The 13191-nt window shown below is 41.8% G+C and overlaps 1 protein-coding gene and 1 long non-coding RNA gene across 4 annotated transcripts in view; one reads left to right on the plus strand and one right to left on the minus strand.

Annotated features, from left to right (window-relative positions):
• tmeff2a (transmembrane protein with EGF-like and two follistatin-like domains 2a) overlaps positions 1–13191 on the plus strand; it is a 126007-nt gene that overhangs the window by 74559 nt on the left and 38257 nt on the right. The window lies entirely within an intron of this gene.
• Positions 3333–9098, minus strand: LOC145550889 (uncharacterized). Its single transcript, XR_014086701.1, has 3 exons — positions 8598–9098; positions 3546–3839; positions 3333–3454 (listed from the first exon to the last, which is right to left on the minus strand). It is a non-coding gene; the product is annotated as an uncharacterized LOC145550889 (long non-coding RNA).

The following is a 13191-nucleotide window of genomic DNA, read 5'->3' on the forward strand; positions in this document are numbered from 1 at the left end:
TCCCTCTCTCTCTCTCTTTTCCTCCCTCCATGCCTCCCGCCCTCCTGTCTATCCGTCCATAAATTCATGAGGAACTTTAGCCAAAGTAAAACTTCTTAACTTTCAGTTTGTGAAAATGTGTTAATGATGTCTAAGAACAATCAGCTTCAGTGCGGCGAATAATGGCCTTACATAGATAGGCCATTATCTAGGTAGGCTGATCTGATCGATTAATCGGCTGATCTGATCGATTAATCGGCTGATCTGATCAATTAATCAGCTGATCTGATCGATTAATCAGCTGATCTGATCGATTAATCAGCTGATCTGATCGAATAATCAGCTGATCTGATCGATTAATAAGCTGATCTGATCGATTAATAAGCTGATCTGATCGATTAATAAGCTGATCTGATCAATTAATCAGCTGATCTGATCGATTAATCAGCTGATATGATCGATTAATCGGCTGATCTGATCGAATAATCGGCTGATCTGATCGATTAATCGGCTGATCTGATCGAATAATCGGCCGATCTGATCGAATAATCGGCCGATCTGATCGAATAATCGGCTGATCTGATCGATTAATCAGCTGATCTAATCGATTGATCAGCTGATTAATCGGCTGATCAGATCAGCCGATTAATCGATCAGATGAAGTGATTAATCGAACAGATGAAGTGATTAATCGATCAGATCAACTGATTAATCGATCAAATGAGGTGAGTAATCGATCAGATGAAGTGATTAATCAATCAGATTAGCTAATTAATCGATCAGACGAAGTGATTAATCGATCAGATCAGGTGATTAATCGATCAGACGAAGTGATTAATCGATCAGATCATTTGATTAATCGATCAGATCAGCTGATTAATCGATCAGATCAGCTGATTAATCGATCAGATCAGCCTCCGTCCTCAGTGGGTCCGGATGGTTCTGCTCTCCATCCTTTGGTTCCCGTCTTCCGTCCTTCAACGTGTTTGGATGTAAATGTGGATTTCCCAAAGTCTCTTTCCTGCTGATGTGCGATAATAAACCAAAACACAGACCCACTGTTGCCATGGCAACCCCTCATCTTAAAAAAGAAGAAGAATACTCAACACCAAAGCACCAACGGGAGTGAAATTACAGCGCGATGCAAAGTTTCTGATTGTTCTGAGTGTCTTTTGATTTCTGATGAGGTGACAGTCGGATACTGACTGCTCAGGCATAACCGCGTCATTTACTGTGGTTTCTAGAAGCGCTAATAGAAACAAGCAGCAAAATGAATGGAGGAGGTGTTTTAATGAGCTGCTCATCCTTAAATACGCCATTAAAAATTTTTTAAAAAGCAGCATAAAGGCTTGTCGATCCCATTTAGGCGATTGCGTTTTAACTCCATCAGATTTGAGCTAATGGCGCTGAAATGAAGATTGTTGACGGGGAAAACGAAGCGGCTTGCAAGTTCGCCGCGGCATCGGAGAGCGGGCCTTTTTATTGAAACACAGAGCAGAGCGCGGGAGCAGCGGCTCGGCCGATAAGCCTTTCTTTTGGCACGGGGGATAACGGCGTAATCTGGGCCGAGAGGGAGAGGATCTGCAAATGAGATGGAGGCAAAGTCGTTAGATCCCTTCATCCACGCAGGTTCTGCGCCTCCATTCCCATCTCTCACCTCGCCCGCTTCGCTGTTTCTTTATCTCTCCATGGGAACGTATCCAATCATGCCACTCTGAAATTATTACTGAGATTTCCTCTATCGCTCACAGTGTGTGTGTGTGTGTGTGTGTGTGTGTGTGTGTGTGTGTGTGTGTGTGTGTGTGTGTGTGTGTGTGTGTGTGTGTGTGTGTGTGTGAGATGAATTAGAGAGAGGTTCAGGCCGGGTGTCTGAAAAGTGTGACGGACGCTGATGAGAGCCGCCGGGTCACCTTTCGGTCCGGCCCTCGCTCCTGCCGGCTTCAGGGGATTTTATTGTCTTTTTTTTTTTTTCACTTCTTGAAAATAATGGAAGCGCGGCGGAGAGAGAAAAGCCGTCAGGGGAGCGGTGAAGAATCGCTGCGAATCGAGGCAGATATTGGGCTGGGAGAGATGGGAGGATTGGGATTACACTCTGTGTGTAATAGCAGGATTTGGCTGGGATTAAAGGAGAGAACAGAGGAGTCTGCTGGGAAGTTCAGGAGGGAATGTCAACGATTCGTGTGCGTCAGAGAGCAACTCAGCATGAATATGCAGCAGGTTCATGTTGACAGAAAACACTCCAGACAATAAAACAGCCACCGAGCTTCCAGGTTAAACATCAACATTTCAAACCGGATCATTATGCCTCTAATCCGCCATGACAGACAAACAATTCTTCTCTCTGCTTTTGCATTTTCAATCCCTTTACCTTTAAGGTTTAAACTTCTCTAAAGGTTATTTCTTTTGGAGAGTTTTCCAGTTGTTGGAGAGTTTTCCAGTTGTTGGAGAGTTTTCCAGTTGTGGTGGAAAATAACTACAAGCTAACATCCGCTGATCATGTCGTATGAAATGCTTTTCTCACCAAACGAACAATTTGGGTTACATGTACAAGGCTGGGAGTTGTTTTCTGCAGCTGCATCAGAACCAGACTGTCTCGCCTATTTGTTTCCAATTCTTTATCTTTGATATAAAACTCATGTGTTGTCTCTGCCTGGCAGAGCTTTTCACCCAGACCTGCTTCATTATTGATTGTCCTACAAGCTCTCTGCACAATATAGGAATAAACCTGATTGAGTGATTTCACCTGACAGTGCTTGGGAAAATACTGTTTTCCACAACAATAGTCCTGTAGATTTGGTCTGATTGGGACCAAAACCTCAACATTTTTTACGTTTTCAGCTGCTGTAATTTTCTTACTCTTACCTAAACTAATTGAGAAACCTGTTCCCCTCCTCACCTGTGGGGGCGCTGCGCCAGGAAGTGCTGAAGAAAACGACACAGAAACCTCTGAAGACACCGAGCGCAGTTTTCTTCTTCGCATCACTTCTGCCGTCACTTACTCTCCACAAACCTCTCTCCTCCATCAGCTACTTCTTCTTCTACTGGGTCGATGAGTTGGAGCACTGCCGCCACCTGGTGGCCGGAGGCTTGTTTATTCTGATTCTAAAAAGTATTTCTACTTCTCCACTTCTCCAACGTGTTGGTCTTCAGTTCCTGCCGTTCATCCTGGATGTTTTTACTGCGACTCTGTCATGGTGTCCACGTTGATTTTCCTTCTGTCTCTGTGTCTCAATTATCGATTTTTAAAACCAATCGTGGTTTAAAGTCATCTCCAAATAATCTTTGACAGCGTTGTAATGGCATTAAATATAAACTACAGCAAACTGAACGCTGAAATGAAAAGAAAACCAATGTAACCCACCTCTAAACCTTTTTTTTAATCAATGTTGGTTAGACATGGAAAAAGTTTTCAAATGTTTCATCAGTTTCCATGTGAAAAAACCCGACCTCGTTTAGCTGCTGCTTCAGTTTCCAGCTGTACGGACAAAAAGGAGGGAAGAATAAAGAAGAGGAGAAATAACGAAGGCAGGGAGAGGAGAAGAAGAAGAGAGGAATAAGAGCTGTACCTTCTTTTTGGCGGCTGCAGAAGAACATTTTCTCATTATCTCCTCCATAATTGCAGCCGTTGTTGTTGTTATTATTCTGCTGATGCTCGGCAGGGCAGTAAAACCCGACCGCTGAGCTTCATATGGATCCAATATTCACAGCTCAGGTTTAATATCCTCTGGACAGCTTGTAGCTGTTTGTTGGTTTGTCACTGGCTGATGTACGGCGGCCGTCCGTTCAGTCTGCGTTGACGGTGAGGCGGATAATCTGCAGCTGTTCACCTGAACGGATCGATGAAGTTTCTCTGATTTTAACTTCCACAGCACACGAGAAAAAAAGATAAATAAATATGATCGTTGATCAAATGGTGGAGTATTTTTTTTTCCCACACTAAACGACAAAATGTTTCAACTTTTTTTCCAATGATGAAGCAGAAACAACCAGAAGCTTCAAACTGGACCTGGATTTAATCCCAGCTCTTATGGCAGATTAAACGCCACGCAGACAGCCATTCATGCTCTCACGCAACTAATCCGACACTCAGTGTGGTGGCCTTTGACCTTATGTGCATGATCCTGGGGAAAATCGTCAAAGTCGACTGTTGAGGAGGTTTTTTTCAGTAGCTAGCGATATGTTCAAATCGACCTTCATTTTAAAAGTCCAGATTTTTCAGATTAGGAATTAAATTACATGTAGTAATTTGTTGATGATTCTTTCCTCCTTCATTCTTTTTTCAATTTGTTTTATTTTGATTGCGAGAAATCCCATGAAATTAAATAATAGCCAAAGAATGTGGCCATTATTACAGTGTGAAATAAAAAACCTTTCATGATGCAGCGAATGAAACAGACTCGACTAAATGAATCCATCAAGAAATTACAGCTTTCGTCTCAGATCTGCTGCTGAAACTCAATTTTATTACGTTTAAGCAGTTAAACATGACAGCATAGTTTACACTAAATAGCATGTGGGTATGGCATTTTGTTGGTTTAGGACTTTAGCATTAGCCAATGCTAATGTTTGAGTAGTTCTTCAGGGTTAGCGCAGCTAGCCTCTTAGCAAGCGGTGCCCACCACTGCAGACTTCCTTCATAACAGCAGCAATCAGTGGCGGCTTGAGGCCTCCAGGTTCTCCAGACTCCAGTCTGATCTGTCCAATCCGTGGATCTGCTGGAGTCCTGCTGGATCAGGAGGTTTTAACCACGGAAACGGGTCAGGACAGCGCTGTTCATGCTGGATTGGAGCTTTACAGGAGCATGTTAGCAGCAGGAGCAACAGTTCTATGATTCTGTTTTTGTACGAGGATCGCAAACCGTGTTGTTCCCGTATAAATCTAAACTTAAATATATTGACATTTCCAGTGCAGCCCAGAATCTTTTCCTCTCATCACACAGCCACGTTCAGCCCGTTCTGAATCTTTGCATCGGCGCCGTAAATGAGCTTAGCGCTCGCTCTCTGGAGGCCCTCGGCGGCGGCGGCGTGCTCCGTATGCAAACGTCTGAAGGCTGTTTACTTGCGGGTTTCGGTGCTCCGTCTCAGGAGGAGCGGGTGAATCCCCTCGTGGCGTTAAAGACTCTGCCGAGCGCTTTGTGCTGCGAGAGCAGAACTTTGACGCTTCGCTTTGGGAGAGCGCGGCGCGGCTGGCGGTCTGTTTACATCACAGGAGCGGATCACTTTGCGGCTTGTAATGGAAGATTGGCGGAGGGGCAGTTCGCTTGTTTATTTACTCGCTGAAATTGCGTTTGCAGTGACGGGAGGGAAGCCTCGTAATATTACAGCGAATCATGGCGGGGGATCAACTACCCCACACCGATCTTTGAGCTTTGAGTCGTATGAAAGAGAAAACATCTAAACATTACTTTGTCCTGTTTGTTTTGCTCCTTTTCTTCCAGACGCCTTGGGAGGAGAGTCTCTTCTAAACCTAAACCGCTCTCTAAAAAGATGATTTCCGTTTTTATTGCTCCTAAACTTACAGCAAATCAATAAATCAATGCTGCAGTTTGGCTGCAACATTCTTAATTTCTGTGCTGATTATTAGATTTGACTGACGGCTGAGCAGAGCAGGTTAATTAACAGCTGACGGGTTGATTAACAAGCCTCCGACTGTGAGGTTTTCTAATCTTACGAGACAGCTGTGGTGTGTTTTTATATTTTTAACTAAAATCAATCTTGCAGTGCACGGTTCGCAGTTGAAGCATCACAATGTACGTGTCAAAATCGCCTTTTCTCATTTCATGCCCCTGCTGAGTTCCTCAAATTACCAGAAAGGACCAACAGGAGAACGATGAGGCGGTGTTGATTATAAAAACTGAAATAATTAACGCTTTTTACTGCATCGATGTTTCAGACTCTTATCGTTGTGCAGCGATGGACACAAATCGCTCCACTGTGGGATCTCCGACTCCTCACTGGTTCATTTCAATGAGGTACATTTTGTCCCTTCTGGGTTTTATCTCCCAATAAAGACGGACTCAGTGGGTCAGAAGCACAAAAACCCTTCATGTTGCACGAAGGCCCTGCTGCGCTCCGCACTGCCTTCCACAAAGTGAATCATTTGCAAAACCTTCAGCTGAGAATTTAAAAGTTTTCCTGCTTATGGATGTTTCCTTCTTTTATATGGGGTTAAATAACGGTCCTTCTTTTATATGGGGTTAAATAACGGTCCTTCTTTTATATGGGGTTAAATAACGGTCCTTCTTTTATATGGGGTTAAATAACGGTCCTTCTTTTATATGGGGTTAAGTAACGGTCCTTCTTTTATATGGGGTTAAATAACGGTCCTTCTTTTATATGGGGTTAAATAACGGTCCTTCTTTTATATGGGGTTAAATAACGGTCCTTCTTTTATATGGGGTTAAATAACGGTCCTTCTTTTATATGGGGTTAAGTAACGGTCCTTCTTTTATATGGGGTTAAATAACGGTCCTTCTTTTATATGGGGTTAAATAACGGTCCTTCTTTTATATGGGGTTAAATAACGGTCCTTCTTTTATATGGGGTTAAATAACGGTCCTTCTTTTATATGGGGTTAAATAACGGTCCTTCTTTTATATGGGGTTAAATAACGGTCCTTCTTTTATATGGGGTTAAATAACGGTCCTTCTTTTATATGGGGTTAAATAACGGTCCTTCTTTTATATGGGGTTAAATAACGGTCCTTCTTTTATATGGGGTTAAATAACGGTCCTTCTTTTATATGGGGTTAAGTAACGGTCCTTCTTTTATATGGGGTTAAATAACGGTCCTTCTTTTATATGGGGTTAAATAACGGTCCTTCTTTTATATGGGGTTAAGTAACGGTCCTTCTTTTATATGGGGTTAAATAACGGTCCTTCTTTTATATGGGGTTAAGTAACGGTCCTTCTTTTATATGGGGTTAAATAACGGCCCTTCTTTTATATGGGGTTAAATAACGGTCCTTCTTTTATATGGGGTTAAATAACGGTCCTTCTTTTATATGGGGTTAAATAACGGTCCTTCTTTTATATGGGGTTAAATAACGGTCCTTCTTTTATATGGGGTTAAATAACAATCCTTCTTTTATATGGGGTTAAATAACGGTCCTTCTTTTATATGGGGTTAAATAACGGTCCTTCTTTTATATGGGGTTAAGTAACGGTCCTTCCTGTATATGGGGTTAAATAACGGTCCTTCTTTTATATGGGGTTAAATAACGGTCCTTCTTTAATATGGGGTTAAATAACGGGTATTTTGAATAAATTGAGCTTCAGAACAGAGTTTGCTTTCTTTTAACCCTAAATAGGAATTGTGTCGTCTTTACAAATCTATTAAAAAAAAAAAAAACACAAATCTTTCAAAATAAAATGCGGCGTTAAGACTACCTAGGCACATTTTTTTTAAATAGAAAGATAAGAAAATTATTATTAAATATTAGTGAGAAGTTGTAGCTGTTTAAAGCTGAGAATTGGAACATAAAATCTGTTTTTTTTAATGCCATAGTCAGACTAGCCATTAGCTTGTCTGTGGAATAAAACTGATCTTTGCTGATCTAAACTGGACGGTTATTGACTTAATCAATATATATGACTATAACTGATAATGATGAAAAATTAACTCACAAAATCAAAACCTTCTGTAAGAAATGTGACAAAATGTTGAACCTGAAAAGGCTAGGCTAATAGGCCTGAAGCTAATTAGCAACAATCATCCCAGCAACAATTAGAAGTTGTGAAGTTAATTCTGTTTCAGGTAGTTTTATTTTTGTGAAACAAGTTTTATTCAAATTTAACACTTGGCTGAATAAATTTGTTTAGCTAGCCTATGCTAACAGCTTCAGATTAGCTGAAATGCTAATAGAATTAGCAATGACTCCAGCTAGCATGCTGTCTATGGAGCTTTTCTTTCCCTCGTTATGCAATCAAATTTAAAACTACCATTTTAAACGGTAATTTTACCATATTTAAATTCCGTACATAACACCGATTTAAATTTCTGTTTCATATCCATCTACTGGTTATTTAAATCACAGTAAATCTTTAATCAGATCATAAAATATGTTTAAATGTGTCGTCGTTTAACCCGTCCATCCCCCCTGAGCTTCTTCGTTGATGTGTCTGCAGCCCAGCTGTTATGTAATCACCAAACCTCAGTGCATGTTTGAATTAGCTAACAGGATTTTAGTCTAACAAATAAAACCTCAGTCCTCTTGTAACGTCGCTCTATTCGGTTTGGCTTTTCTGGAGATACTGATATGTTTTCCTCCAGTAGAAGACGTCAAACAGTGCAATCCGACCCGCGTGTGCTGATGTCGGAGGAAAACGTCTGAGTCGGACGGCGGCCAGCCTGTGAGCTGGCAGCGCCGCTCTGCTCTCAGGTGGGGCTTTTCCCCTTTTTAAGGAGCTAAATGAAGCGTGAATTTTTTAGCCCCACAAACAGCTGCACTGAAACGCCACTCCAAAGGAATATTAACCTGAGTGAACCGTGCATATAAATAAATCAGGGCTTGCCAACAGGTCAGTGCAGTTCATGGCTCGTTTCTTTAGGAATGGACTCTCTGCTCTGTCTGGTTTCATAAATTTGCCCTCCACAGCACTGGCTGCGTTTTCTGCTCACCTGGTTCGGTTTCCAAATTCTCCTCTGCCTGTGTATCTCTCCTAAGCCCCGGCCAATCCTCCCCGGTGGTCTTGTGCACACAAGATTAGTCTTTCCTCCTCCGCCTCCGAGACCAAATCCTGCCGCTCTCCGGCAGCCGCCCGGCTGTCCGCGGCTCCACTCCAGAGCGCAGCGGCCCAACAGGCTGGGGGCGAGATTAGAAGTGGCATGTTGGGGGGCTGGCTGTGCAGCCGGCTGGCGCGGCGGCGCAGTGAGTGCAGGCTGGAGGCGGACGTTTCCTGAGATGTTCTGTCACTGCTGCAGGTGAAGGGGGCAGAGCGGGTAGCGCCGCGCTGAAGCCCGCAGCGCCGGTCCAGGTGAATGTCTTCTTCTTCTTCTGCTGCTGCTCTGGAAAGTCGGTCCCAACGCGTGAAATAATAATTAAGCCTCCATGCTGTCTGTTGTAGTTTTATTCTCCTTGCAAAGTTGAAGTCGAAGTTGGATTCTCGTGGGGAAGGAAATGCAAAGACGTCATAAAAATGTAGAACATTCCAACTATATACTGAAACGAAGTGATTCACATAACCAAATACTAAAAACATCCCGTTTGTAATACTACAAGGTAAAAAAAAAAGTATTTTGTTTTTTATTTTCATAATTAATAAAATATCACAGTTTCAAACTAAATATTTAGTTAGCAAGCTAAGCATTTAGCCTCAAACTAAATATTTAGCCTGATGCTAAATGTTTAGCCTCACACTAAATATTAGGCTTGGAGCTAATTATTTAGCATGAAGATAAATATTTTACCTCAAACAAAATGTTTATATTTAGCTTGGAGCTAAATATTGAGTAAGCAAGCTACACTTTTAGCATGAAGCTAAATATGTGGTTAGCAAGCTAAATGTTTAGCTTGCTAACCAGCTGGCTTGCTAGCCAGCTAGCTTGGTAATATGCCGGTCTCCAAACAGAAATGAGAGAATTGTTGACTTGCACAAGTCTGGTTCATCTTTTCCAGATTTCTGTCACATGACCAACTGAAATTAGCATCATTTAGTTTTTTTCAGCTATTTGAATAAATTAACGACTTCGGTTTGACAAAGTGACCTATTTTCAGCGAAGCTTGTGCTGAAAGCCTGTTTCTCAGTGAAACAAGCAGGCAGATTTATTTGCAAAGTGCCTGAAGAGCTTTTAAATGCCTCATTTCTTCTAAGTGGAGAAATGAAAGTGGACTTATTTTGGTGGGAGGAGTGGTGGCATATTTGGACTCCATTCACACACAAAAGGCTCCTTAAGAGCAGCTTACAACAGCATGAAAGGAAATTTGTTATATTTATAGCTATAATCGAGCAGAATTGGCCATCTGCTTGAAGCGCTCATAATTTAATAGTAGTCTGGAGCAATGCCAGGTTAATTATACACACAATCCTTACCTGAGTGGCCTCTGAAAAGTTACATTAAAGTTCCCCACTCAGGTAACCTCAGTTTGACACTTTTATTCATAATTTCCTCCACACGTGTCCGACGCAGGGACAACAGCGCTTGAAGCGCCGAGTTGCAGAACAAAAGCTTGAAATGTTTTTCAGAGCCGCTGATTCAGGCGTTTAGCGCCTGGATGAAGGTAAATCCAGCTGGATTCAACATTCATGTTCACCAGATGTTATGAAGCGGACCTGATCCATGAGCAGATTCGGGCTCCTCAGCAAGCATGTGGCGACAGTGGAAAGGAATGACTCCCATAAGCTCATTCTGACCAATGCTAACGCTAGCAAATCTGTGCCAACGGACAGCAGAGGAAGTAGGAAGTCCAGCAAGCTAGCAGCCTTTCCAGCGCTAACGCTAGCCTGTCTGTAGTTCAGTATTATGGGAATAAATTTGTAACAATACGAGGAAAAAATTAATAATGAGGAAAAAAAAGTAGTGAGAATAAAGTTGTGATATTAGTCGAATTAAGTTGTAATTTCATAACTCCTACATGAAAAATAAAAATGATCTTCTAGTGAATCTAGTGAGTTTTACCATCAGGCAGACGATCTGGTTATCAGTAAACAACCATTTTATTCTAAGTTTTCGACTTTCTTCTGGTGATACTGTGATTTTATTGTCATAATTTTAAGGCTTTATGGCTGCAGCTTCAAAACCTGTGTGTTTCTAAGCGAGTTTGTTTCAGTTTCAGGTTTGCTAAAGCGGAGTTGTTCCTGTTCACTGTCGCCCCGTGCTCTCGTAGTTGGAGGGTTTGTTGTAAAGTCGTTGTCTCTGTAATCAGATGAAAAGTGTTTTTTACCAACTTTAATATCAAACTGAGGTGGACAGAAAGGTCACAGCTAACATCTCTAGTCAACACTGTGAGGTGAGTTGTTGTAAAGTTAATCTGTTGAGGTGTTAGAAATGCTCCCCATCTGAAAGAAATGCAAAATATCAGCATAACCTACAGGATCAGTCTGTCCTGTCTCTGTACAAAGTGTTATATTTACACCTTTAATTTCCCCGCCTGATGCTAAAACTCTTTGTTTTGATCTATTTGCTGTGCTTTACTAATGCGGCTTCACCTAACCGTCTTCTAGAGCGTCTCAGTGAGCCGTCATTTGAATTAATGGGAATGTCACAGTAAATTTACCAGCACGGCTCAGTCATAATCCCCATCAAAGCATTTACTGAAACTGGATAATTACTACAAGCTCTGTTTTAGATTTAAATGTCTTTTCTCTCTGTGTGTGTCTTTGTTCTTCCCTGTAGGCAAACACACACACACACACACACAGGCAGCGAAAACAAAAAGCATTTCACTGCTTGTTTTTTAACTTCATTCAGATGATGCTTTGGGGCAAATGTTTCTGAAAAGCAATGAAACTTTGCTTCACCCGGAGTTCAGAGGAACAGTCGCCGCTGCTGTAGCGGAGGCGGCCAGGCGAGCTGGACAGAGGGACACGAATGACTTTTATATTATCGAATGTCGTGATCATTTTCTATTCATTAGCAGGACAAAGGTTGTTTGAGCTGCAAGTAATAACTACAGTAATTTACTGTGAATAATTACACTGTTGGACAAACGTAGCGCTGGACTCCAGAAGCAGCCGTTAGCCTTAGCTTCCCTCTCGTTGGTGTTGGTTTACCAGCCGTTTGCTCTGAGTTCAATGGAACGACGTGAGGCTGAGATTAGTTTTGCCGTTGGTTGGTTTGTTTCAGGCAGGTGTTTGTTAAACACAGTGCTATTTGGTGCAATATTAGTGCCAAAATTAAGGCTATAGAGCACCCAGCGGTGGCTACTTCCTTGTAGCAGGAGGCTATATCGACTCTGAAGCTAGCTACTGATATGATTGCTAATGGCTAGCATACGCTGGCGAGATTTACTACTTTCTCTGCTAGGCTAGCAATAGAAGTAGATAGGCTAATGACTAGCATGCCTAGGCTGAATTTTCTTTTGTATCTTCTGTCCATTAGCACAGACAGGCTAGCAACAGCACTAGATAGGGAAACAACCAGCATGGCTAAGCTGGATTTTCTACTTCCTCTGCTGTCCGTTAGCACATTTAGGCTAGTGATGTCATTGGATAAGCTAGCAGCTAGCATTCCTAGGCTGGTCAGCGACTTTTAAGGAATTTTGATCAAGAAAAATGGAACATTAGATGCCTTGACATGTTATTTCTACAGTTTACTGCAATCCAACGATAACATAGACGTGCTGTATAATATGAAGCATTTTTCAAGCAGTTTAAAAACTTTAATGCTTAAAACTCTTCATCATCTGGACTAGATTATTCTGCAAGAAACCCAGAATATGTAAAACCCAGTTTGGGTTTTATGAAACATTTATTTGATTTCTGAAAGTTCTATAAGTGACCATGTGAGTACAAACAAATATTTAACAAATCACAAATTAGGTTATAAATATTCTACTTTTAGTGTAAAATAGTCCAAAGCTCTGGAGACCAGTTTGGTTCTGAAAACGTGTTTTTGTGTCAGTCAACACAATCAGTCCAGACACATAACTTAAACTTTTGGCCATTAAGTTGTTTTTCTGGGTCATGCAGGGCTGGAAACTCTAATTTACAAAGTGTAAAAATAAGATAACGAACAGATTTAATGTTATTTTTGGTAAAAGATGCTATTTCAGATATCAAGTTGAGCCACAATGCATCCAGCATGAATATTTAAATGATCCAACCGTGTTTTAATTCTTGATTTTATGACCAGTTTCCTTTTATTCCGGTCCATTTCAGCTCCACACAGGTGGCCTAAACAAGCCACACGGAGACGAGAGTGTTTCTCTGCACAAGGACCACTCAGAAAAAACAAAGAGTGCAGCACAATTTTCCACCAGAGTGAATAGAAAAAGATGGGCAGAGAAAAACGAGAGGGTGTTTGTAACCGGCTGCCAGCTCATCGCTGCTTTCTCTGCATTGTGTCGGAGCTCTGAGAGTAAATATGACGAGGTTAGCGAGGGCTCGCCGCCGCCGCCGCCACCGGTTGAGAGGGAAATTAATTGAATTTCCAACAAGCATGCCGATGTCAGATATGGATGGGAAATTCTAAATCTTCGGCCGCCGTGTGGATGAGGGCAAATAGGAGGAATTGGAGAAAAACGCTGGACAAATATTCCAGCAGCTCGGCTAGC

Source organism: Poecilia reticulata, chromosome 2, assembly GCF_904066995.2.
Source record: "Poecilia reticulata chromosome 2, P_reticulata-male-v2, whole genome shotgun sequence".
NCBI classification, from domain to species: Eukaryota; Metazoa; Chordata; class Actinopteri; order Cyprinodontiformes; family Poeciliidae; genus Poecilia; species Poecilia reticulata.